Source organism: Hyperolius riggenbachi, chromosome 4, assembly GCF_040937935.1.
Source record: "Hyperolius riggenbachi isolate aHypRig1 chromosome 4, aHypRig1.pri, whole genome shotgun sequence".
Taxonomy (NCBI): domain Eukaryota; kingdom Metazoa; phylum Chordata; class Amphibia; order Anura; family Hyperoliidae; genus Hyperolius; species Hyperolius riggenbachi.
Window position 1 is genome coordinate 454,759,220 of NC_090649.1, and position 24,485 is coordinate 454,783,704.

The 24,485-nt window shown below is 45.5% G+C and overlaps 1 long non-coding RNA gene across 1 annotated transcript in view; it reads right to left on the reverse strand.

Moving 5' to 3' along the window:
- The window catches only part of LOC137504391 (uncharacterized), a 40,072-nt gene that overhangs the window by 8,854 nt on the left and 6,733 nt on the right, over positions 1 to 24,485 (reverse strand). The gene's annotated exons all lie outside the window — the stretch shown is intronic.

Here is a 24,485-nt window from a genome sequence, read left to right on the forward strand (position 1 = left end):
CGATTAGTTGTTTCCTTTTGATACCGGCACAGCTTCCTGGGGCATCGCAGTAGGTTACAGTCCGCCTCCACGGCTCCTCGCCCCGTTTTCTGTTCCCGATATTTTACAGCATGTGTAGATGAGATGTTTGTTTGCGCTCAATGCACCCCTGTGTCCATAGCGCCTGTTCACTTCTAAAGGTTCCCCAGAGCCGCATCGCATTTAGCTCTGCGGGAAACGAGTTTAGAAACAATGATTTGCAAACCGTACGTGCTGCTAGCTGCCTCCCTCTTCTCCCCGACCTGTTTTAGGGTTAATATGTACCTGTTGGGCACACAATTCGCTGGCAGGTTTGTGCGCTGAGGAATGCAAGCCGCAGCAATGTCACTGGTTTCCTAAGGATGCGATAGCCTGAATGTTGGTACCGCCCACAAAACTGCTGTCACGACTGTGTGTGATAAACAGGATCCTTTGACCAATTTCAGAGCAGCAGTCACACTATTAACAAGGAATTGTTTTCTTTACAAGCAATCTACTAAATGCTTTAAATATCTTTTATTTTTATTTTTTTTTCTTTCTGTTTAATTCAATAAAATGTCATTAGAAAAATAAAAATGATTTTTGATTTGATTCACGATCGTGAGCCTAAAGGTGCCCACTAATGATGCAATCGTGATTCTACAAACTTAACACTACGTAATATGGACTACCTAAAGTATCCATTCAAAGTATATTCACTCAGCTTGCCCTTCTACTACATAGATTTGGATAAATTGTACAAGATTGTATCGTTAATGGGCACCCTAAATGTGCCCATTAATGGTGCACTTTTTCTTTCAGTTTTAAGGACACCTGAAGTGAGGGACATGGTGGCTGCCATATTTATTTCCTTTTAAACAATACCAGTTGCTTGAATGTCCTGCTGATATCTTTGGCATTAGCAGTGTTAAAATCACACACCTGAAACAAGCATGTGGCCACTTCAGTCAGAAACCTTTAACCACTTGAGAACCGCAGTGTTAAACCCCCCTAAAGATCAAGCCTTCTTACTGTAAATTGGCTACTGCAGCTTTAAAGGGAACCTTAACTGGCGGGGGAAAAAAAAATTAACTTACCTGGGGGCTTTCCCAAGCCTCCTGCAGCCGTCCTGTGCCCGCGCCGGTCGCTCTTTACGACGGGGAATGCGGAAGAAGAGGACGCTTTGCCCGAGGACGACTGGCAGTCGTCCGAAAACGAAACTTAACCGCGGAGGGAGACCGTAGGGCACCGAAGGACCGGCGCGGGCACAGGACGGCTGCAGGAGGCTTGGGAAAGCCCCCAGGTAAGTGAATTTTTTTTTTTCCCCGCCAGTTAAGGTTCCCTTTAAGGCCAAGCTGCAGGGCCGGACAACACAGAACACAAGTGATCTCCCTCCACCCCCTTTTCTCCCCACCAACAGAGCTCTCTGTTGGTGGGGTCTGACCACCTGTTTTTTGTTTTTGTTTTTTTAATATTTTGTTGGTGATTTCTTTTCCCCAGTACAGCGCTGCTGCTGATCGCAGCACTGTACTAACAGAAAAGACAGCGGTTTTGCCCCAGCAGGAGATGCGCGCGTGCTCAGCCTGCGCGCTATATCGTGCAAAATGCAGCCCCAGGACTTTGACGCCAGTTGGCGTTAGGCGGTCCTGGGGCTTGCGCCATGACCACGCCCATTGGCGTGGGACAGTCTTTAAGTAGTTAATCTGCATGCTTATGCTTGTTCAGGGTCTATGGCTTAAAGTATTGGAGGCAGAGAATCAGCAGGACAGCCAGGCAATGTGCATTAAGGCTTATTCACACTACAAGAGCTTTTAAACGCTAGATTATAAAAGCTCTTGCTAATGCAATGCTATAGGGGATTTTTACAAAATCACATCGCTCCAGTGAGAACACACACAATGGATAACATAACATTAGCAAGAGCTTATAAAAATCACAATGCGCTTAGAAGAGTTCTTGAAGTGAGAACGAGCCCAAAGAAGTTTCTGTCAAAATTAGTGCCTTTTTACAGTGGGGAGAAAAAAAAAAAAAGTAAAGCCTTCACTCAGCATTTTTAAGAACATTAATACTAATATAGAACACCTTATTGAAAACAAGGTAAAATTCAACTTCTGTGTGTCTTTGCTCAGCTAATAAGGGGCTATTTTCCACTTGCTTTGTGTTTTGAGATCCTATTCCAGTCGCTAAAGGACAGTTTCCATTAGTGTGATCAGTTTGCGGCTCAATTTTGTCCTGAGTGCATTTGTCGTCCTGTTGCGTGTTGGGTGCGATTGAGCTCCTATACTGTGTATAGTAAGTCAGGTGCAATTAAAACTGCAGTAATAGAAATTAGGAGGAAACGCGATCGGATCGTTGTGTGACTTTTTTTTTTTATCATTTCCCAGTGGAAAAGAGCCCTAAAACTGTCCACTATAACACTATAAAGCTAGGTGACTATATGCGAGGACTGGAAGATTTCTCCCCAGCTTGTCTGTTTGAAAGTGGCACTGTGTTTGACATTAGTGTTCTCCCCAGGCTCTTTTAGCCTGGTGCGCCACTCTGCTAGTTTTGGTGAGCACCCAGCTGTTATCAGCTCACCTCCTCCTATGCTGTAAACAGTTGTGCACAGAAGCACCGGCCCTGCATTCTCTCATCTCACCCCACCCGGCTACTTTTTCATGCCACCCGGCTGGAAAACCTTTCTGGGGAGACTGAATAGCAGAAGGAAAAAACACAGAGATCCGGGAGCCCAATCTGGTGCAATATGGTTAGTGGATCAGGGTATGGCAATTAACAGTATAAGTTATACTCACAAAATTGGTTTGCAATTTAGGCAACCACTCGTCCGCAGGTGGGGAAAAACCATCCCCACTCTGCCTTTAGATCCTTAGGTCGCTGCTCCAAAAAATGATTTGTAGGTCGACCGTATCGGCCTGATCTCCCCTGTTATCAAGAGGGGTATTAACTATTTGGAAGCAAGTAGGAGGCGCCTGGGAAAGGATATACAGGTGTAGATTTTAATACTTTATATGGCAGTATCCAACTGTATTTGTAAAAATAAGTTGTCCTACCTTGTGTCCCTTTCAGGATAGAAACAAATGGAAGTTAGAGTAACAAAGATTTATTAGTAGATGCACTAGACAACTCGTTTCACGGTCACAGCCACTTCTTCGGGTCAATAACAGTGCCTTTTGTTTAGAGAGTCCAAGTATCCGGGCGCACGGGCCTGAAGAAGCGTCTGACAGTGAAACGCATTGTCTAGGGCAGTGTTTCTCAACATTTTATAGGTATGTACCCCTTTTAAAACCCTGTACTCACAAAGTACCCCTAGCATAGTAATTATCACAAGTACCCCTTGAAAACTATATAATAGTAGCACATGATAATTGGTTCTAAACAATTTCCAAGCATTTACTACTGCTTTTAATTAGTTGAAACGCTAATTTAGTGGTGTCTAAATAAGATTTAATATTTTCTAAACCTCTAAATTTGTTATTCTTTGTTAAATATATTAAGCCTGGGTACCCCCTGGAACCATCAGAAGTACCCCCTGGGGTACGTGTACCACACGTTAAGAACCTAGGGTCTAGGGCAGGGGTCTCAAACTCAATTTACCTGGGGGCCGCAGGAGGCAAAGTCAGGATGAGGCTGGGCCGCATAAGGAATTTCTCAATCGCGGCGCATCGCCGCCTCTGCCCGTCCCTCTCACTCTTCCTTCACAGAGAGGGGTGGGCAGAGGCGGCAATCCGTGCGGCGATTGACGTCAGGAGGGGCAGAGCTGAAGCTGAAAGCTCTGCCCCTTCCAGGAAATGCCGGCGGATTGCCCCCCGGGCGATTTGGGGGCTCTGCAGCCCTCGTTTAGCGGCGGGGATGCGGCGGATTACTTGGGAGCACTGAAGCAAACTATAAGGAAGCTTTTGCCGGCGAGGGCCACAAAATATTGTATCGATGGCCCGCGGGCCGCGAGTTTAAGACCCCTGGTCTAGGGCATCTACTAATAAATCTTTGTTACTCGAACTTCCATTTGTCTCTATCCTGAAAGGGACACCTATAAGGTAGGACAACTTATTTTTACACATACAGTTGGATACTGCCATATAGAAGTATTAAAATCTACACCTGTATATTCTTTCCCGGGCGCCTCCTACTTGCTTCCAAATTTCTAGGGAGAGCACTGCATTACGTAGGAATGACACACCTGGTGACCTTAGTAAAACTCTGTAGTATCCAAGTCTTGTAATTGCTGTAAAATTTCAGTGGTATGGCAGTTCAGTGGTAAACTACCGTATTTTCTGATTGGTCCGATACTACTGAGCATTTCCAAATTTCGAGTGGAAAATTGGAAATTAATTAGTATTGGACCAATCAGAGTATGTGGAGCTTTATCTCAGAAATCGGAATACCATGGAAATTTTACACCAATCACAAGACTCTGATACTACAGTCTTTTCATTGGTGTAAAATTCCCACGGTATTCCAATTTCCATGAAAAAATTATGCAGCCTGTGATTGGTCAATGCTTCAGAGCTCTGAAGGAAAAAAAAAACTGAATCGAAAAATCGACCTTTCTGACCATCCCTAGTCTAGTGGCCCTCCTCTCTGTCACCTATACAGTTCCCAGGTGTTTAGTGGTCTTTCCTCCATCACCTGTATAGTTCTCTGGTGTTTAGTAGCCCTCCTCCCTACCCTAATGGCTCTGTGGAACAGACTTTGAAATGTGTACATTAAAGGGAACCTAAACCGATGAAAAAAAAAAGTTTCACTCACCTGGGGATCTACCAGCTCCCTGCAGCCATCCTGTGCCCTCGCAGTCACTCCTGGCTCCTCCAGTCCCCCGCTGTCAGCTAGTTTAGTTTTTGTCGACTAGTCAGTGGGCCGCCATGCATCGGTGCAACGCGTACAAAGATGTGTGACATCAGCAGTAGTGTCCTACACCTGCAGGAACGTGTGCAGATACGCTCCAAGTAGGCAAAACTAGCTGGTGGTGGGGGACTGGAGGAGCCATGGGTGGCTGCAGGGGGCTGGCAGAAGCCCCAGGTACATGAGGCTCATTTTTTACATCGGTTTAGGTTTCCTTTTAACTGAGAGGGATATGGATGTTTCCTTTTAAACAATACCAGTTGCTTGTCAGTCCTGCTGGACTTTCGCTGCAGTAGTGGCTGGATCACACACCTGAAACAAGCATGCAGCTAATCCAGTCTGACTTCAGTCAGAGCACCTGATCTGCATGCTTGTTAAGGGGCTGTGGCTAAAAGTATTAGAAACACAAAATCAGCAGGAGAGTTAGGCAACTGGTATTATTTTAAAAGGTAAAATCCATATCCTTCTCAGTTTTTAGGTTCCCTTTAAAGAGACTGTGCCCCTGCTAAAACGCCGCTATCCTTCGGCTAAACGGGGGTCCCTTCACCTCCAAACCCACCCCCGCAAAACTTGGTCGTGACTTGGTCATAAATCTTCTGTTCCTGGAGGCAGGGCTAATGGCTGCAGCCCTGCCTCCAGGCGCGTCTATCAGTGGCGCATCGCTGCCTCTCCCCCGCCCCTCTCAGAGAAGGAAGACTGGGAGAGGCGGAGATACGTGCTGGCAGATGCGCGTGAGGCAGGGCTGCGGCGGTTAGCCCTGCCCCAACCAGGAAACGCTCCCCCGCTGCACCTAGGGGATTTAGGGGTTAAGGGACCCCAGTTAAGCCGCAGGATAGTGGCGTTTTAGCAGGGGCACACATGCCCCTGCTATCTATGAGGTCTGAAGCGAGATTTATTCTCGCTTAAGACTCTCTTTAAGGTGTTATTTGGCATTTAGGAGTCTTCGCACTGATGTTAGCCCTGCCCCAACCAGGAAACGCTCCCCCGCTGCACCTAGGGGATTTAGGGGTTAAGGGACCCCCTTTAAGCCGCAGGATAGTGGCGTTTTAGCAGGGGCACACATGCCCCTGCTATCTATGAGGTCTGAAGTGAGATTTATTCTCGCTTAAGACTCTCTTTAAGGTGTTATTTGGCATTTAGGAGTCTTCGCACTGATATATATATAGGATACCAGTATTCTCCACGGGCTTTTAGTCAGGTGCTCCACCTAGCTAGTTTTGGTGAGCACTCGGCTGTCATCTGCTCAACTCCTCCTCTGCTGTAAACAGAGTTGTGCAGAGAAGCATTGGTCCTGCATTCTCTCATCTCGCCCCACCTGGCTACTTTTCCATGCCACCTGGTTTTGAAAAAAAATTCTGGAGAGAACTGTTACTTTCATCTGCAGCTGGTGGGCTAACAAACCCCTCCAGCCAGCCAAACGGCTTACACTGCAGAACACAGTAGAGGAAGAAGGTCAAGCCTGCTAGCCTTATTGTAGCTGACAAAACCTAGGATGGAGATGTACCAACAAAGAGGTGAATGGAATGTCTTTTAGTCATTTACTGGTAGGCTGCAATACAAGCTCCCCTGATGCTCCCCAAAAATAACCACAACCTCCTGTAGGATCTGGAATAATCAGCTGAGAAAGATCCTTTTCATAAAATGTGGTATTTTGGCCAGCCAAATATCAAGGCGGTGGCTCTATCTCAAAGGCTGATGGAAGAGTGAGAAGGCGTGGCATATTCTCGGATTTCCTCATACAAATGAATTGTATATTTAACATCACTAATATATAATTTTTTTTTTATTATTTTGAACTGACATTACAGTAAGCCGCTTGTGACCACTGTAGATGTTATAGGACCACTAAAACGAAAAGAGTAAGCAGTTGAAATCTGACAAGGTTTTGGACTACTCTTATCTCCTCATGAGGGATTCTTAGGTTTTAAATTTTGTTTTCAAAAGCATTTTATGAATGGCAGTTGCTCAGTCTAATGGTAGCCACTAATGATCCAATCTTTTTCATCCAATCTTACCAAATCTATGTAGTATAAGGGTAAATTGAGTGAATATACTGAATGGATACTTCAGGCAGTTACCTTATATTACATAGAAATGGTAAGATTGGATGAAAAAGATTGGATCATTAGTGGCCACCCTAACAGTCAAAATAGTAAGATGCCAGCCTCCCTACCAGCAGTTAGACTGAGCAACTGTCGTTGAGGGAATGCTTTTGAAAACCCTGAGAATCCCCATGAGGAGATAGATTAAACCAAAACCTGTCGGTTCTGTCAGAGCTTAACCGCTTACTTTTTCCACTATGACAGGCAGTCTCCCATGGAGTAAAATTTAAACGCTCTGTTGGCGGCTCTTGTAATCTAGCGACTTCAGCATAAAGGTGGCCACTAACTGTCCAATTTCTAGTGAAAATCGTTAGAGCAATCAGAAATTCTGATTGGATGAAAAATTGTTCACTACACAAACTAACCAATCATTGCTTCCTATCTATCACGACCAACAAGAAAATCCAAATTTTGGTTTGAAAATTCAATCGGACGATTGTTTTTATAATCGTTCATTATCGATTTTGCCCATCAACTGAGATTATTTACAACCAATCCGATCAGAATTTCTGATCGCTCAAACGATTTTTGCTAGAAATTGGACCGTTAGTGGCCAGCTTTAGCGTCCTGCACATCCGCACTTCGGTCTTTAGAGAATCGCACATGCGCAGGACGCTTACAGCGACTGGCGTGTTGATGTGCGACTTCAGCTGAAGCCCCTGGTAAGGCAATTTTCCTTTTTTCTGGCACTGCTCAGGGTCCCTTGAAGTAGATACATCTAGCTACCATACTGGTGTTGGGAGGAAGGTGGGCACATCTAGCTACTATACTGGAGGAGGAGCGGGGCACATCTAGCTGCCATACTGGGAGGGTCTAAATTCTGCATGGATGCCGAAGTCTGTAGCTGCGCCACTGCCCCTAATCTATTTGAGAAATGGTAAAGACTTCACTTGGGAAAAGGGGTATCTGCTACACGTAAACGTGTAAATCAGCGTATGTTCTCCCACCTCCAATTTTTAAACAGTTGATTTGTGTATCCAGCGTAATGGTGTTTACACAGCAAATCTGTAGCGGAGCTCAGAGTGAGACGCTGCCTGTAGATTAATGAGTCTGTGCTGGAGAACGCGGGTCTCTGCTATTTCGGGAAGAGCCTCTATTTTAATTTTCTCTCTTTTTGTGCTCAATTGCTGCGTTTGCTCTAAGTGTACCAAATTAGGCAGAGCGCTGGAAGAACTGCTCTGGCATTGTGCCTGGCCTAATGTAAGCATTTCTGCCTTTAGATGGTGAAGACTACAACTTAGGCCTCTTTCAGATGAACGACTGAACTGCACGCTTGCCAAGCAGTTCCTTGTGACGTCAGCTAGCCGCCAGTGCAATTCGGGTGCAATTTCAATGCAGTCGTATTGCAGAGGTTGTAACACCACGCTTGTCAGGCGTTGAATTCACCACCTGTCAGCTGCCCCTCTGAAAGAGGCCTAAAAGTATTTTCTTGCTTGATAGGAACCTAAACTGAGAGGGATACGGATATTTCCTTTTAAACAATACCAGTTGCCTGGCCGTCCTGCTGATCTCTTTAACTGCAGTAGTTAGTGAATCCCAGACCTTAAACAAGCATGCAGCTAATCTGACTTCAGTCAGAGCACCTGATCTGCATGCTTGTTCAGGGGCTGTGGCTGTATGTATTAGAGACACAGGATCAGCAGGAGAGTCCGGCAACTGGTATTATTTTAACCACTTCCCTACCACGCTATTTTGTGCTGATCTGTGCTGCGTGGGCTCTCCAGCCCACAGCACAGATCAGGTTGCAGCCAGGCCGATCAGACTTCCCCCCTTTTTTCCCCACTAGGGGGATGTCCTGCTGGGGGGGTCTGATCGCCGCCGGCTGCTTGCGCTTGCGGGGGGGGGCTCTTGAAAGCCCCCCTCCGCAGCGCTTCCTGGCCTCCTTCCCTCCCTCTCCCTGTGAGCGGCGCAGGACGGATTTCCGTCCTGCGCCTGAAGGGATAGGCTTTAGCCTATCAGATGCCGGTGATCCCCGGCCAATCAGAGGCCGGGGATCACCGATCTCCTCTACGGCGCTGCTGCGCAGCAGCGCCGTATACATGTAAACACCGGGGAAGGTCTTCCCCGTGTGTTTACATTTACCCTGCGAGCCGCCGATCGGCTCGCAGGGTGTTCACGGAGACACCCTCCGGGAACTGACATGGAACGGCCGCTCGTACGAGCGGCCGTTTCCATGGAATACACTTCAGGATTCAGGGGCGTGTATATACGCTCCGAGAATCCGGAAGTGGTTAAAAGGAAATCTCCTTCTCAGTTTAGGTACCCTTTAAAGTGTACCTGTAGTGAGAAAAAGTGCCCCATGGGGAGGGCAAAGCCTCTGGATCCTAATGAGGCTTCCCTCATCCTCTTTAACAGGGGGGTCCATTGCTGGCAGCCCCTGAAAATCCCTGTCGCTTATTGTCTGGATCTTCATGCAGGCGCAGTATCAGCTTCCCCTCGGCTCTGTCGTAGAATAGCCGAGCCTGATCGGGACTGCTCTAATGCACAGGTGGGAGCAAGTTTGCACACTAGAGCAGACTAGAGCGGGCTCAGCTATTTACATAGGAGCCTGAGTGGAGAGGCACTAGTGCGCCTGCACAGGCACGTGTAAATGTTATTGCTCTGCAGTGTTTGTGGAGCCTGCGCTGGATCCAGCTGGCTGAGGATGGGCAATTTGTTTTTTCTCCCTAGATCAATATATTGCTGTACAAATTTATGTAACATCCCCCCCCCCCCCGTATGTTTAACCTTGGCCAGTAATGGCTAACCTTGGCACTCCAGCTGTGGTGGAACTACAAGTCCCATGAGGCATTTTAATACTCTGACAGCTCTAAGCATAACTCTGGGAGGCAGAGGCGTGATGGGATTTATAGTTTTGTCATAGCTGTAGTGCCAAGGTTAGCCATCACTGATCTAGGCTGATTAGCTATGCAAAATTCTCCCAGAGCATTCTGGGAGACTAGTTCTATTTTCTGCTGGCTTTGGAACCTTTCACAGAGATCACTTGACAGGATTAAATATGTTGCCGTCTGTGATAAATTTCAGGATGTGAATCAGGGTAGGGAAAATTTTACAATAATGTAAAAAAAATGTTGGGGGGGCAGGAGGACGTGGAAGGCTCTGCAGGATTCAGGGGTTTCTCTCTTTTTAGGGAAGTATGTTTTTTGTTTAGAGGGGTTCTGTGGAGTCCTGCAATAAACAAAAACAGACACTTGGGGCTTCTATCAGCCCCCTGTAGCTGTCATGTCCCGCACCATCCTCCGATCACTCGTTCCCCGCTACCTGTCTAATTATGCGCGGCAAGCGGCTGTGCAGCCGTGCGCGCTCCTGCTTGCATCTCCGGGAGCTTACGGTGGAGTACAAGAAAACCTCGTACTGCACCTGCGCAGTAGGCTCCCAGAGACGCGAGCGGAAGCGTGCATTATTCGTCTTGTTAGACGAATAATTGACTGGTGGCGGGACATAACAGACTGATAGAAGCCCCAGATAAGTGTCTGTTTTTGTTTATTGCAGGACTCCACAGAACCCCTTTAATACCGCCTCAGGTACACTTTAACCTCCTTAGCGGTAACCCCGTGCTGGACACGGGGTAAGCCGCCGCAGAGGATTTTTCAGGCCCTGCTGGGCCGATTTGCATAATTTTTTTTCAAATATGCAGCTAGCACTTTGCTAGCTGCGTGTTTGGTTCGATCGCCGCTGCTACCTGCTGCCATACAGCCCCCCCCCCAGCCCGCATACCTATTGCGCAGCCAGGCCAATCGCCGCCAGGCTGCGCTATGGGGTGGATCGGGACTCTGTCACATCATGGCGTCGATGATGTCACTCTGTTCTTCGCCATGGCGATGGGGGAAGCCCTCAAGGAAATCCCGTTCAGAACGGGATTTCCTTATGGGCAAGCGTGCCGGCGGCGATCAAAAGGTAGGGAGGGACGCTGCAGGGAGGGGGGGAAGCATGTAGCTAGTGCTAGGCTAGCTACATGCTAAAAAAAAAAAAAAAACGTTAAAGAAAACCGTGCCGCGGGAATCATACTGCCAGGAAGGTTAAGAGGGATCTGAGCAGACTATCTGCTATGAAGGACTCTTACCTCTCTGTGCTTTACTGTCTTGGAAATGGATTTTTGCCAAGACTGGCATGAGCAGATGCCAAGCTAAATATGTGAGAGAATGGCAGGAATGTTTTCATGGCTGTCCTGACAGGCGCTGTATAGCAGCACATGAACATCCACAGACACCAATGTCTAAAGTGTAATGCGACACTGAAATGAAAAAACGGATTTGTATGTGTAGTACTGATAATTAATAGGACATTAGTAGCAAAGATAATAGTCTCATGTTTTTATTTTCCCAACATATAGCTTTTTTTCATAGCATTGCATCATTCTGGCATATTTGCAGTTTACACACTACACTCTGTATTTTAAACTATGAAATAGAGCAGAACTCTTTTGCATAGATAATAAGTGAAGTTTTTTCACTCTTCCTGTTCTGGAAACAATATGAGACTCATATCTGTGCTGCTAATGTTCTATTTCTTAGCTGTACTACAATACAAATCATTATATCATAAGTTTATTTTCACTTCAAATTCCCTTTAATAACCACACGACCGTGTCATCAACTTTTCAAAACAGTATCAATAGTTCTTGCTCCACCCCCTCCCCAAAGAGCTTGACTCTCACCCCTTTCTTTACATTATTATTATTTAGTATTTATATAGCGCCGACATATTACGCAGCGCTGTACAATATATATATATATATATATAGATATATATATATATAGATATATATATATATATATATAGTCACTAACTAACAAAGGAGCTCACAATCTAATACCTACCATAGGGGGAGCCAATTAACTTATCTGTATTTTATAATGATGCGTAGGGATGATCAATGACATGAAAATATTTCCAAGTTCATGCAGATTTATTTAAAGTTTTTTTTGCAAATATATAAACGTCAATAATTGATTGGCCAATCAAAATTGAAGGTGTGTATCAAGCTTTAACTGACAGTTGCAAGTTATATTACGCAAAAGAATACCGTGTGTGGCAAATCAAAGAAAACGACTCTTACTGGCTGCCCCTCATGTAGCGCACCCGTAGGTTAGATGGGTCCTGCTCTTGTCCAACTCTGGTGAAGCCCACAACCTCCAGTGATACACATAAACCAGCAGTATAATGCTAATAATATGTGGGGAGTGTGAAGGCTGTGGCTTACCGCTGTGTTCAGCGGTAATCCTCCATGTTAAAAGCCGCTGGGTGCCAAAGCTTTCACTTCCGCTTACATCACCAATGAGAAAGTGAAGGTAGAGAGGCTTCGGCAGCGTGCACAGAACCACCCAGCCGGAGCAGTGCTATTTATCGCAGGAAGATTTGGGCGCAGCCGGCGCCACCATAGGATGTAATAGGATTTACAGCTATAACGGCGCTTAGTGAGTAGCGTTGGCGCGGTCAGAAGACAGCTGAAGTTGCTTTTAAAACACAATAATTCCCCACCATCCATGGCGGCCGGGAGGGGGAATAGTAAATAACGTGCCTGGGACTTGTGCAGCATCAGCCATACCAGCTGTATCCTGTGCCCAAGTCTCCCCATGCCAATTTCAAATGTATGCCACCCAGCGGCTTTTAACATGGAGGATTACCGCTGATCATCGCGAGCCAGCGGTAAGCCACAGCCTTCGCACTCCCCACGTATCCTTAGCCGGGGAAAGGGTTCAGTGGAGACGGGACGGGAGCACATCAATATAGAGGGGCGGGACAGCTGCGGGGACACACACATTGCGATCCTGCAAGCCACTATCCGGCAAACCCCCCACAAAAGAAGTGTCACGGGGACAGACAAGTACAGGGGGCACTTAAAAGCACACACGGTATTTTAAACGACATAGAGGGCAACTAAGAGTACACAGGGGAGCAAATAAAAGCATACGGGGGCACGTTAGAGGACATGGGGAGCACTTTAGAGGGTCACAAGGGCCACTGATGAAGACACAAAAGGACACAAGGGAGACGCTAAAGATACAAAGGGGACACAGACACAAGAGGTACAAGGGGAACATATAAATTGGGGAGGGGAGAAAATCCAGAAGATACCCCTGCACCACGGACGCACCAGGTTTAGTATTTTTTTCACCTGGTTTTTGTCATCTAAAAACTAAGTGCATCTTATGGTCCGAAAAATCCGGTATTTGGATCCAGAGACCCAGTAATAAAGATGATTAACAATTTACCTTGTTAGCAGGATGGCTACACTCATATGAATGCATATCTTTCTGTTAACATATTGGGGCTGTCAGGGCATTGCTATCATGCAAAATGCTTGTGTGGTTTCTTGCTCATCAATACAACAATCACTACAATATATACATACAATTTTTTTTTGACTCCCAATATAACCTTCCTGAGGTCTTTCATGGAGATTCCATCACCTGCTAGCTCTACACCTGCAACGTTCAGTCAGTTAGCAGGCTATGCGGCCTCCTTCAGACAGATGATTGAACTAAATCCCCTCTGCGCTCTGTAATCCCCCCTAAAACACAGCTGCGCTGCTGACATGCAGCTTGTCAGAGCAGGCTTGTCAGAGCGTCCCTTCCCTTGCCGCAGATTGGAGGGAAGGGATGCAGGCGGGGATCGGAGCTCTGCAGGAGGCGGGGGGAGTGGCGACAGTGACAGTAAAGAGATAAACACAGCGCGGCTGTGTTTAAGGGGGGATTACAGAGCGCAGGGGGGATTTAGGGGGGATTAAAATAGCAACAGAGGCTGGGCTCTATAGGCAGACCCAGCCTCTGTATGGGGATTGCATTGTGAGAACCCCGCCTCGGGTTCTCTTTAACCTTCCTGGCGGTAACCCCCGGGGTAAGCCGTGCAGGAGGTTTTCTCAGGCCCTGCTGGGCCGATTTGCATAATTTTTATTTTGCTGAGCACACTGATCGCTGGAAGCCCTCCAGGAAATCATGTTCTTTGAACGGGATTTCCTGATCGGAGATCGCCAGAGGCGATCGAAGCGGGTGGGGGGATGCACAGCGGCTATCATAAAGGAAGCCCTGGGCTCGCTACATGATTTAAAAAAAATGTTTTTAAATTGCTGCGCTGCCCCCTGGCGGATTTTAATAGACCGTCAGGATGGTTAAGGCCACTACAAGATTTTTTTACCAGCTTTTTTTTTTTTTTTGAGCGACAAGTGATCAATTCCGCAATCTTGTGATGTGGATACAGGAGCGCGGCGATAACCACCGCCACAGCGGATCAGATCGTTAAGATCCCGGACGACTCCTGCACAATGTACTGCGATCCCTTGAAATATTGTTTACACCCGTTGTATGATGTAGCGTATACCTGATGGCCAAAAGATGGATCGGGGAGCGCTTTTTGTCATGGGACATCGCTGGGATCCATAATCCTGGGTCGCGAGGTGAGTATGTAGCTTAAAGGGAACCCGAGGTGAGGGTGATATGGGGGCTGCCATATTTATTTCCTTTTAAAGAGGAACTCCACTGAAAATAATGTAATAAAAAAGTGCTTCATTTTTACAATAATTATGTATAAATGATTTAGTTAGTGTTTGCCCAGTGTAAAATCTTTTGTCTCCCTGATTCACATTCTGACATTTATTACATGGTGACATTTTTACTGCTGGAAGGTGATGTCAGTGGAAGGAGATGCTGCTTGCTTTTTTGGCAGTTGGAAACAGCTGTAGACTGCCGTTATTTCCCACAATGCAACAAGGCTCCCACAGTGTGATGTCAGAACCATGGTCCTGACATCACACCATGGGAGGGGTTTCACCACAACATCAGCCATACAGAGCCCCCTGATGATCCGTTTGTGAAAAGGAAAAGATTTCTCATGCAAAAGGGGGTATCAGCTACTGATTGGGATGAAGTTCAATTCTTGGTTACGGTTTTTCTTTAACCTCCCTGGCGGTGCATTTGTGTCTGGAATTATGAGTCAAAAGCGGTACATTTTTTTCTAGACTTTTCGGCCTCCAATTCTTAAGTCATAATTTACCAAAGTATGACAGAATAAAAGCCTGGTAGAGATTTTGCATATAAATAAGACTAGAACACAAATTTTATGAATTAATTACATTTATGAAGACACTTAAAAATTTTGAAACTGTACAAATAAGAGAGTAGTCAAAATCAGGGCAAAAATCGGTAACAGTATGGCAGAAGCACTTGGCTCAGAAGCAGTTGGGAACCAAATGGCTATAGTGTTACTATCCTGTGCTTTCAAATAAGCTTTTCTGCCATCTCTGCCATGGCAGTCAGGTGACACAGGGGAGAGATCAAATTACAACTTGTGATTAGAGACAAATGAGGCTAAACGATCTCTATATATACACATGTACATACATACATACATACACACACATGCATACATGTCTAAGCACGTGTGTGTACACACACACACACACACACACACACGCACGCACGCACGCACGCACGCACGCACGCACGCACGCACGCACGCACGCACACACACACACACACACACACACACACACACACACACGGGACTTGGGGATCCCGGCGGGCGAGAAACTTATAAAAAAGGTTAGAGGGGTCGGGCTTACCATCAGGGAGGTTAAGCAATACCAGCAGCTGCAGCCAAATATAACAGTAGGTCTGCCAGGCAACTTTTATTGTTTAAAAGGAAATAAATATGGCAGCCTCCATATCACTCTCACCTTGGGGTTCACTTTAACAGTTCCACATTAGACCACAGGGTGGTTATGTTGTGAGCAAAGAAGCATGTTTCTGAAATGACACCAGCTCATGTTGATGGGCAAGAAAACAAGGATCAGCCCACAGTGAACAGAGGCCGCTATCCTTGCGCACACTACAGTATTTACAGTATAACCTGTATTTCCGGGGAAGTGACACTTCTGGGAAAAGCAAGGAACAAATTACATAGGCAGCTAAGATGACAGTCCTGGGAATTTCTGTGTACTTGTACAGCACATTACAGGGCATCCCAGTACAGCCAGCTCTGCAGTGTGGCCTGTGTTGATAAACACTACTCAGTAATAAAGCTAAATACACACATAATTTGCAGGGATGATCAGGAAAGAACGTTTAGGCCAAGGAAAATCTAAAGCGTGCCTGGGTGTGTTCGACAACACAGGCATGCCCTTCATCAATCCATCAAGGTGAATTGTTCTTGTCCAATTTCTTTTGTTCCTACAGGAACTTCAACTGAAGTTCCCACAGAGTGGCTCTGCTCGTGAATCCCCCTCCCATAGAGCAGGAGGCAACGGGAGAAGGCCGCAAACAGCCTGCCAGCCGTGATTGGAGCTGGCAGGCTGTAAAAAGATTAGAAAAAAGGCCAAAATTATTTGTAGAGCGCTGCGATCTACTGCATCGCTATATGGGGGATAGCTCTGTCACTGAACTGTCCCCAGGAGAGGCACACAATCTGATCCCTCTCATAGGCTGATGCCTATGAGAGGTGAATCATGCTGCTGGATCTCGGGGGAGGGAGGGAAATTAAGAAAAATTGCTATTTGTTTTTAAGAAAAAATGCATTTAAAGGTAATTTAAAAAAAAAGCAACATCACAGCTGCAATCAGATCCCACCAACAGAGCTTTCTGGAAAAGGAGAAAAGGAGCGCTATGGAGAAAAATTGTAAAATTTAAAATATGTGCAAACATATACAAATAAGCAGTATGTTTTTTCCAGAGTAAAATGAGCCATAAATTACTTTTCTCCTATGTTGCTGTCACTTACAGTAGTTCTTAGAAATCTGACAGAACCGGCAGGTTTTGGACTAGTCTATCTCTTCATGGGGGATTCTCAGGGATTTATTTATTTTCAAAAGCACGTAGTGAATGGCAGTTGCTCTGTCCAACTGGCAAAAAACTGTGCAGCGAGCAAGGAAGCTGGCAAGCATCATTGTTTAAATCCTTTTTAGGGAATATCTTTATAAAGAATAAAAGTCTTGCTGAGAATCCCCTTTGAAGAGATGGACTAGTCCAAAACCTGTCGCTTCTGTCATATTTCTACTACCTACTGTAAGTGACAGCAACATAGGAGAAAAGTAATTTATGGCTCATTTTACTCTGGAAAAAAACTACTTCTTATTTGTCCGTTTGCACATATTTTATATTTTACAATTGTTCGCCATAGTGCCCCTTTTAGATTCAATTGGCTGCTAAGTTGTACGGCCACACAATAAACCATTAAAGCTGTGCGGTGCTGAATTGTAAAACATTTCCTGGTCACTAATCTGACTGAGCTGGAGCTGTTTTGCAGTCTCTAGATGTGCAAAGGCAGTGAGAAGGTTCATGACGCTCTACCCCCAACCATCATACCAGTCGGTGCAGGATCAGGCAAGCCAGGCCATAGTAGTAGAGAAGTACAAAAAGGATCCGCAAGCCAGAACAGGATGAGGTAAAAAAAAAAAGGCTGAAATGTTTATTAGAAAAATCCACAGACAAGGCAATAAAATCACAGGATCAACTAACGCATATCGGGCCTACCATCTGCCCTTAGTAGTAGTTAAAAGTGAACCTGTAAAAGGGGGAATTTATATGAGACCAGGGGAGAGAAAGCTCCACCCCCGGGGACACACAAACCACCTCTTAAAGAGACATACATCCCCAAAGGATACAATGTAGAAATACAATAATAACATTGGAAATATTATATAAAAAATGTAAAAAAGTGTTATCACCGACAAACTGTAAAGTTGAAAATGGACAGGAAAAGAGAGAGGACAGCAGCAGCAATTCACATAAATTGTTATCTGAACACAAAATATATGATTAGGGAGAGGAAAAAAAAAAGGGGGGGGCCTCAATATGTGTAGACCAGACTCAAATCCCATCTGTTATTTAAACCCTGCGGTATACGGGTGCCTAACCTATGAATCCAAAAAGCTTCACGCTTCAAAAGCAATCTCTGCAGATCACCTCCCCTAACTGGACAAACCACCCCCTCCACCCCCTGAAAAGCAAAGGCAGAGAGGTCCCTCTCATGTACTGTTTCAAAATGTTTGGAAACCGCAGATTTGCGAAAAGTATTCCAATTGGTGCCACAATAGTGTTCCGCTATGCGGGCTCTGAGGTGACGAGTGGTACATCCCACATATTGTATACGACATGTCATACAGGAAATAACATAAATCGTGTATTTGGTATCGCAGTTCACATACTGCTTGATAGGAAAACTTTTGTTATGTGCAAAGGAAAATATCGAATTGCTTTTTTTTTGTGACACTGGCAATAATTACATGTGGAAAACCCGCAGGGATAGGAACCCACTGTGGCTAGCCATGTCGGGGTACTGGAGGAGGAGGGAGACCGAAAAAGACTGGGTGAAAGGATGGACCCGAGTACGGGCCCTCCTAGCGGAAAAACGACATCCTTTGTCCAGGATGGTTTTAAGTTTTGTATCCGGATACAGCACAGGAATATATTTTCTAATGATGCTTGTAATTTTGTTAAACTCAAGGCTGTAGCCGGTGACAAAAGTGACCCGATCCTCTCCGGCCTCTCTCGCCACCCTGATTCTCAATAGATCTGGGCGTGGTCTATTGATGCCCTTTCGACGCCCCACGGCCAACTGTCTTCCAGTATAGCCTCTTTGTTTGAGTCTGGTCTCCACCAGGTTGCACTCCTGTTCAAGATCAACTGGATCTGAACAGTTACGTGCAGCCCTGATGAATTCCCCCGTGGGGATGGCATTTAAGGTATGTCTAGGGTGACACGAGCTGGCAAGCAGAATGGAATTGCCCGCTGTGGGTTTCCGAAAGGTACGGGTGATAACTGTGTGTAATGAGGGGTTCCCTATGAGAGTAAGATCTAAATAGTCAATTTTAATCGGATCTGAACTCATAGTAAAGTTTAAATTAAGATCATTGCTGTTAACATAGGTTAGAAAATCACCCAGGAGAGCAGGAGGGCCCCCCCCCCACACACCAAAAGTAGGTCGTCAATAAACCTGCCATACCAAATAATATGGGAGGCATAGGGGTTATCGTCCCCAAAGATGCGGAGCTCCTCCCACCACCCCATGTAGAGGTTCGCAAGGGAGGGAGAAAATTTGGCCCCCATAGAAGCTCCGCATCTCTGGAGATAAAACCCCAAATCAAACATAAAATAATTGTGCGTGAGGAGGTACCCCACTGCCCTCCATTTTTTTTTCCTCTCCCTAATCATATATTTTGTGTTCAGATAACAATTTATGTGAATTGCTGCTGCTGTCCTCTCTCTTTTCCTGTCCATTTCCAACTTTACAGTTTGTCAGTGATAACACTTTTTTTACATTTTTTATATAATATTTCCAATGTTATTATTGTATTTCTACATTGTATCCTTTGGGGATGTATGTCTCTTTAAGAGGTGGTTTGTGTGTCCCCGGGGGTGGAGCTTTCTCTCCCCTGGTCTCATATAAATTCCCTCTTGTACAGGTTCACTTTTAACTACGACTAAGGGCAGATGGTAGGCCCGATAGGCGTTAGTTTATTGCCTTGTCTGTGAATTTTCGAATAAACATTTAAGCCTTTTTTTACCTCATCCTGTTCTGGCTTGCGGATCCTTTTTGTACTTCTCTAGATGTGCAAAGCTGGTAGAGACATACCCTAAAAGACTGGCCGCTGTAATTTCAGCAAAAGGTGGTTCTACAAAGTATTGACTCAGGGGGCCGAATAATTACGCACACCCCACTTTTTAGTTTTTTTTAGTTTGTTTTTTGTTTTTTTTAATGTTTGGAATCATGTATGAGTTTCGTTCCACTTCTCACGTGTACACCACTTTGTGTTGGTCTTTCACGTGGAAATCCAATAAAATTGATTCATGTTTGTGGCAGTGATATGACAAAAAGTGGAAATGTTCAAGGGGGCCGAATACTTTTGCAGACTACTGTAAGTGCTTTTCGGGTCATCAGCACTTTCTGAGCGCTTTTTAAAAAATTGCTCCCATTCACTTGCATTAAAATCATGGTAAAATCGCTTTCCGCCTTTGCATTTTTACGCGATTTTAATGCAAGTGAATGGGAGTGATTTTTGAAAAGCACTCAAAGAGCTGATGATCCGAAAACACTCAGAAAAGTGCTTATAGCGTTTCTGAGCCCTAAGGGCCCATTCAGACTTGAGCGGGAATCGCGTGATTCCCACTCAGCGCAATGTAAGCCTATGGCAGTGTTCTCACTGCCACGTTTGCGGTAAGCGTTAACCGCAAATGCGTAACATGCATAGCACCGCTAATCTCGATCGCTCCCAAAATGCTGCAGCGTCCAGTGATTTTTCTGCGTTAATCACTGAAAAATCACTCCCGCAAAACGGTAGCGGTAATCGCTGGCGTTTTGCGGTTTTAGGCGTGAAAGGGGCCTTAAAGGGAACCAGAGATGAAGCACCCTTGTGTATTTTACCATATATATCAGTAAGAACATTAGAGAAAACACTTACCATGCTCTCTGTTTCATCCTCACTGCTAAAAGTGTCTGTAATCAGCTGTGATAAGAATCCCGGACTAAGCATTCAGTCTGGCTTTGCAGGGAATAATTATAGCTGAGTCATTATAGCAGAGCCACAAGGGGGCAGGCTTGGGCTTGAAAAGACACCAGAGAAGACAGACTCAGCTATAATCTTTCCATAGCAAAGCTAGACTGAGTGCTCAGTCGGGGATTCTTATCAGACGTGATAACAGTCAGATTAAACAGAGAACAATGAAACAAAGAGCAGATTAGGTGTTTACTGTCATGTTCCCACTGATTTATAAGGTAAAATACAGGAGGGTGCTTAATCTCTGGTTCTCTTTAAAGAGACTCTGTAACAACATTTTCAGCCTTATTTCTTCTATCCTATAAGTTCCTATACCTGTTCTAATGTGGTGTGTCTTACTGCAGCCTTTCCTAGTTGCACAGTGGCTGTATTATCTCTGTTATATAATCTAATCTTCTTTCCTCCGACGGCTTTGTCGGGCTCAGGCACTCAGGCAGCAATGTGCAGCTCTGCTAGTGATAGGATGGAAGCTATACACACCCTCTCCACGCCCCCTGCAGGCTCTGTGTGAGTCACAGACTGAGCTCCTCTGAGCCTATCACATTCTGGTAACAGCCATGTCTTTTGTTTGTAAACACTGCCTAAAACTGGCAATTACAAGCCAGGATTGCAGCAGGGAGTGGCAGAAACAGCACAGAGGGGCCCAGGAGAACATAATGAATAGAATGGTATGCTTTTTATTGTAAGAATTTTAAAGTACAGATTCTCTTTAAGGTCGCTAATCAGTGGCAGCGTATTAAGTGTCCCAGAGTTAGAAAAAGGTCAATAGTTCATTTAATTTATCTCTCTCAGCCTTTAGAGTATTCTGCCAGGAAAAAAACTTTATGGCTGTAATTTGCTAATACAGTGATGTTTACTATATTCCTGACAAGCTATCAACAAGACAGTAGCTGGTTATTAATACAGTATGTTTTGTACTCTATATACAGCCCAGTTTCTATGGGCAGGCCAGATGGCGACCGCCCTGAGCATTGAGAGGGATGGGGGGGGCGCAGTGCTGGAGGGGGAGCCGCGGCCACTGACACTCAGCCGCGTGGAGGAGACTTCTCTCTCCGCCCGGCTCCCATCTCTATGCTGAGTTAGCACAGCGGGAAGCCTGGTATGCGCAACTCACCTTCCTGCCATTCCAATCGCCACTCCCTTGCTGCTGATCTCCATCTGCATAGTCACTTATACACACTCTACTTCCTGTTAAGCAGAAAGTAGAGTGTACAAGCGGCTATGCAGACGGAGGGCCACCAACTGTACCCCATAGCGGCCACCAACCCATACAACATAATAATAATATGGTTGGACATTAGAGTATGACTACGGTAGGATTAGATTGTGAGCTCCTCTGAGGACAGTCAGTGACATGACTTTTTACTCTGTATTAATGTACAGCGCTGCGTAATATGTTGGCACTTTATAAATACAATAAAAAAATAATATGCTGCAGAAGATGTCAGTACTGTATAAATGCATAATAATAATATGGTAGGACATTACACTACTACTATGGTAGGATTAGATTGTGAGCTCCTCTGACTATGTAGTCTGTAAAGTGCTGCAGAAGATATCAGTGCTATATATATATATATATATATATATATATATATATATATATATTATATATATATATATATATATATATATATATATATATATGGTATATTTATACACACACATACATAATAATATTATGGACGCACATTAGACTATAACTGTGGCAGGATTAGATTGTGAGCTCCTCTGAGGACAGTCAGTGACATGACTATGTACTCTGGGTACTTATCCGTTAGCCGGGTGCATCCGGCAGGTGGTGCTAATTACTATTCCCCCTCCAGGCCGACATGGATAGTAGGGAAAGATGTAACTCTGGTGGAGTTTTGTCGCCACCTGCCGAATGCGCCCGGCTAACGGATAAGTACCGTACTCTGTAAAGTTCTGCAGAAGATGTCAGCACCACAGAATGCGTAAAGCTCAACACACACCATACAATCTTGGTTGTACCGATCTACCAAATCTATGTAGTATAAGGGCCAACAGATTGAAAATACCTTGAATGATTGCTTGGATAAGCTCTTATACTACATGAAAGTGGTAAGATTGAACAACCAAGAGTGTATGGTGTGTGTTGAGCGTTAGTTAGTGCTTTATAAATCAATAATCATATACAGTAAATACATTATAATGATATGAAGAATACATACAGCCCAGAGTACAGTTATAGCTGTGTGTTTACCCTGCAGAATAGGAATGAGCCATCTTGGGTTTAATTCCAGCAAAGATCAAATTATGGAAGATATAACTCAGCTGAAGCACCTGAGATGATTATATAACAGCCCACAGCCTCCCTGTATCAGGACTGCTGAACTGGAAAGGAAAGGTCATGGCGCCATCTGCTGCCTGCTGGGATGTGGGCAGCAAAGAGGACAAAACAAAGTCCAACATAATCTGATAACTACACTGCCCTCTGCTGCTGCCTTTCATGCTTTCTGTTGTATCAAGACAGACATGGTGCACCTGTCACGTTGGCAGCAAGAAGATTTAGGGCTGGTTCAGACAGGCGTCTGCGGAGCGTTTACCGCCAGCGTTCGGGACTTGGCGTTAAATGCTCCCATTCAAGTGAATGGGTACGTTTGTACCAGGCTTTTACCGGCGTTTACGCGAACGCAGCGTTCGGGTCCCAATTTTCCCTGGCATTCAAGGCGACCCTGGACGCTACATGTAGCCTCCTGGGGCAGTTAACCGCCACATGCAATGTTTCCCTAGGGGAAGAAAAACGGCAACCGCATCCGAAAGCTATGTGAAGGCTGCTGAAAGCCTGAGCGTGTAGCCACAGAAAGCTGGGCAGACGCCCGTGTGAACTAGAGATGGCCCAAACCTCCGATTTTCGGTTCGCGAACTCCCACGAAAGTTCAGTTTGCGCAAACTTTCGCGAACCACAATAGACTTCAATGGGGAGGCAAATTTTGAAAACTAGAAAAATGTATGCTGACCACAAAAGTGATGGAAAAGATGTTTCAAGGGGTCTAACACCTGGAGGGAGGCATGGCGGATGCACGCCAAAAGTCCCGGAGAAAAATCTGGATTGGACGCAAAGCAGCGTTTTAAGGGCAGAAATCACATTGAATGCTAAACTGCAGGCCTAAAGTGCTTTAAAACATCTTGCATGTGTATACATCAATCAGTGTAATTAGAGTTCTGCTTCACACTGACACACCAAACTCACTGTGTAATGCACTGCAAACAGCTGTTTGCATAGTGACGGCCGTGCTGGACTGGTGCGCACCGCGGCCAGAGTGCAGGCCGTGGTGGTTTTCAAGCCCATATGGTCACCGGGCTGTGGTAGCTCAATGATAGAACAACAGTGACTGTCCAGCTGATCAAATTTGGTCTGTCCACAATGAAGCAACAACCTTATTATCTTTGGTGTGCCACCCCCGAGACACTCATATAGCCGGCGGTCATTGCTTCATTGTGATACGCAAGCCACTTCACCACGGCAAGGTAATGATCACGAAGGGGAATGGGCACATGTACATGCCTTTTGTTTTGTTGTTGCAGCTGCACTGCAGCCAGAAAAATTAGGCAGGCATGTACACGCACCAGAAAAATTATTATAGCGGCCGCTGCCAGCAAAATTCAGGAATCCGCCTGAAGTCCTGGACCCTGTTGGTGGTGGCGGAGAAGGCAGTCAAGCGGCCTGCGGGCAGAGATGCTGTGTGGGAGCGACTTAGTCTTGGGGCAGGCAGCCAGTCACACGGCGTGCAGGCAGAGATGCTGTGTGTGGGGACTAACTTAGTCTTCGGGTGGGCAGTAGCCCTCCGGGATCCATGCCTCATTCATTTTGATAAACGTGAGGTACTGAACACTTTTGTGACTTAGGCGACTTCTCTTCTCAGTGACAATGCCTCCAGCTGCACTGAAGGTCCTTTCTGACAGGATGCTTGAGGCAGGGCAAGACAAAAGTTGGATGGCAAATTGGGACAGCTCTGGCCACAGGTCAAGCCTGCGCACACAGTAGTCCAGGGGTTCATCGCTGCTCACAATGTCTACATCCACACTTAGTAGTC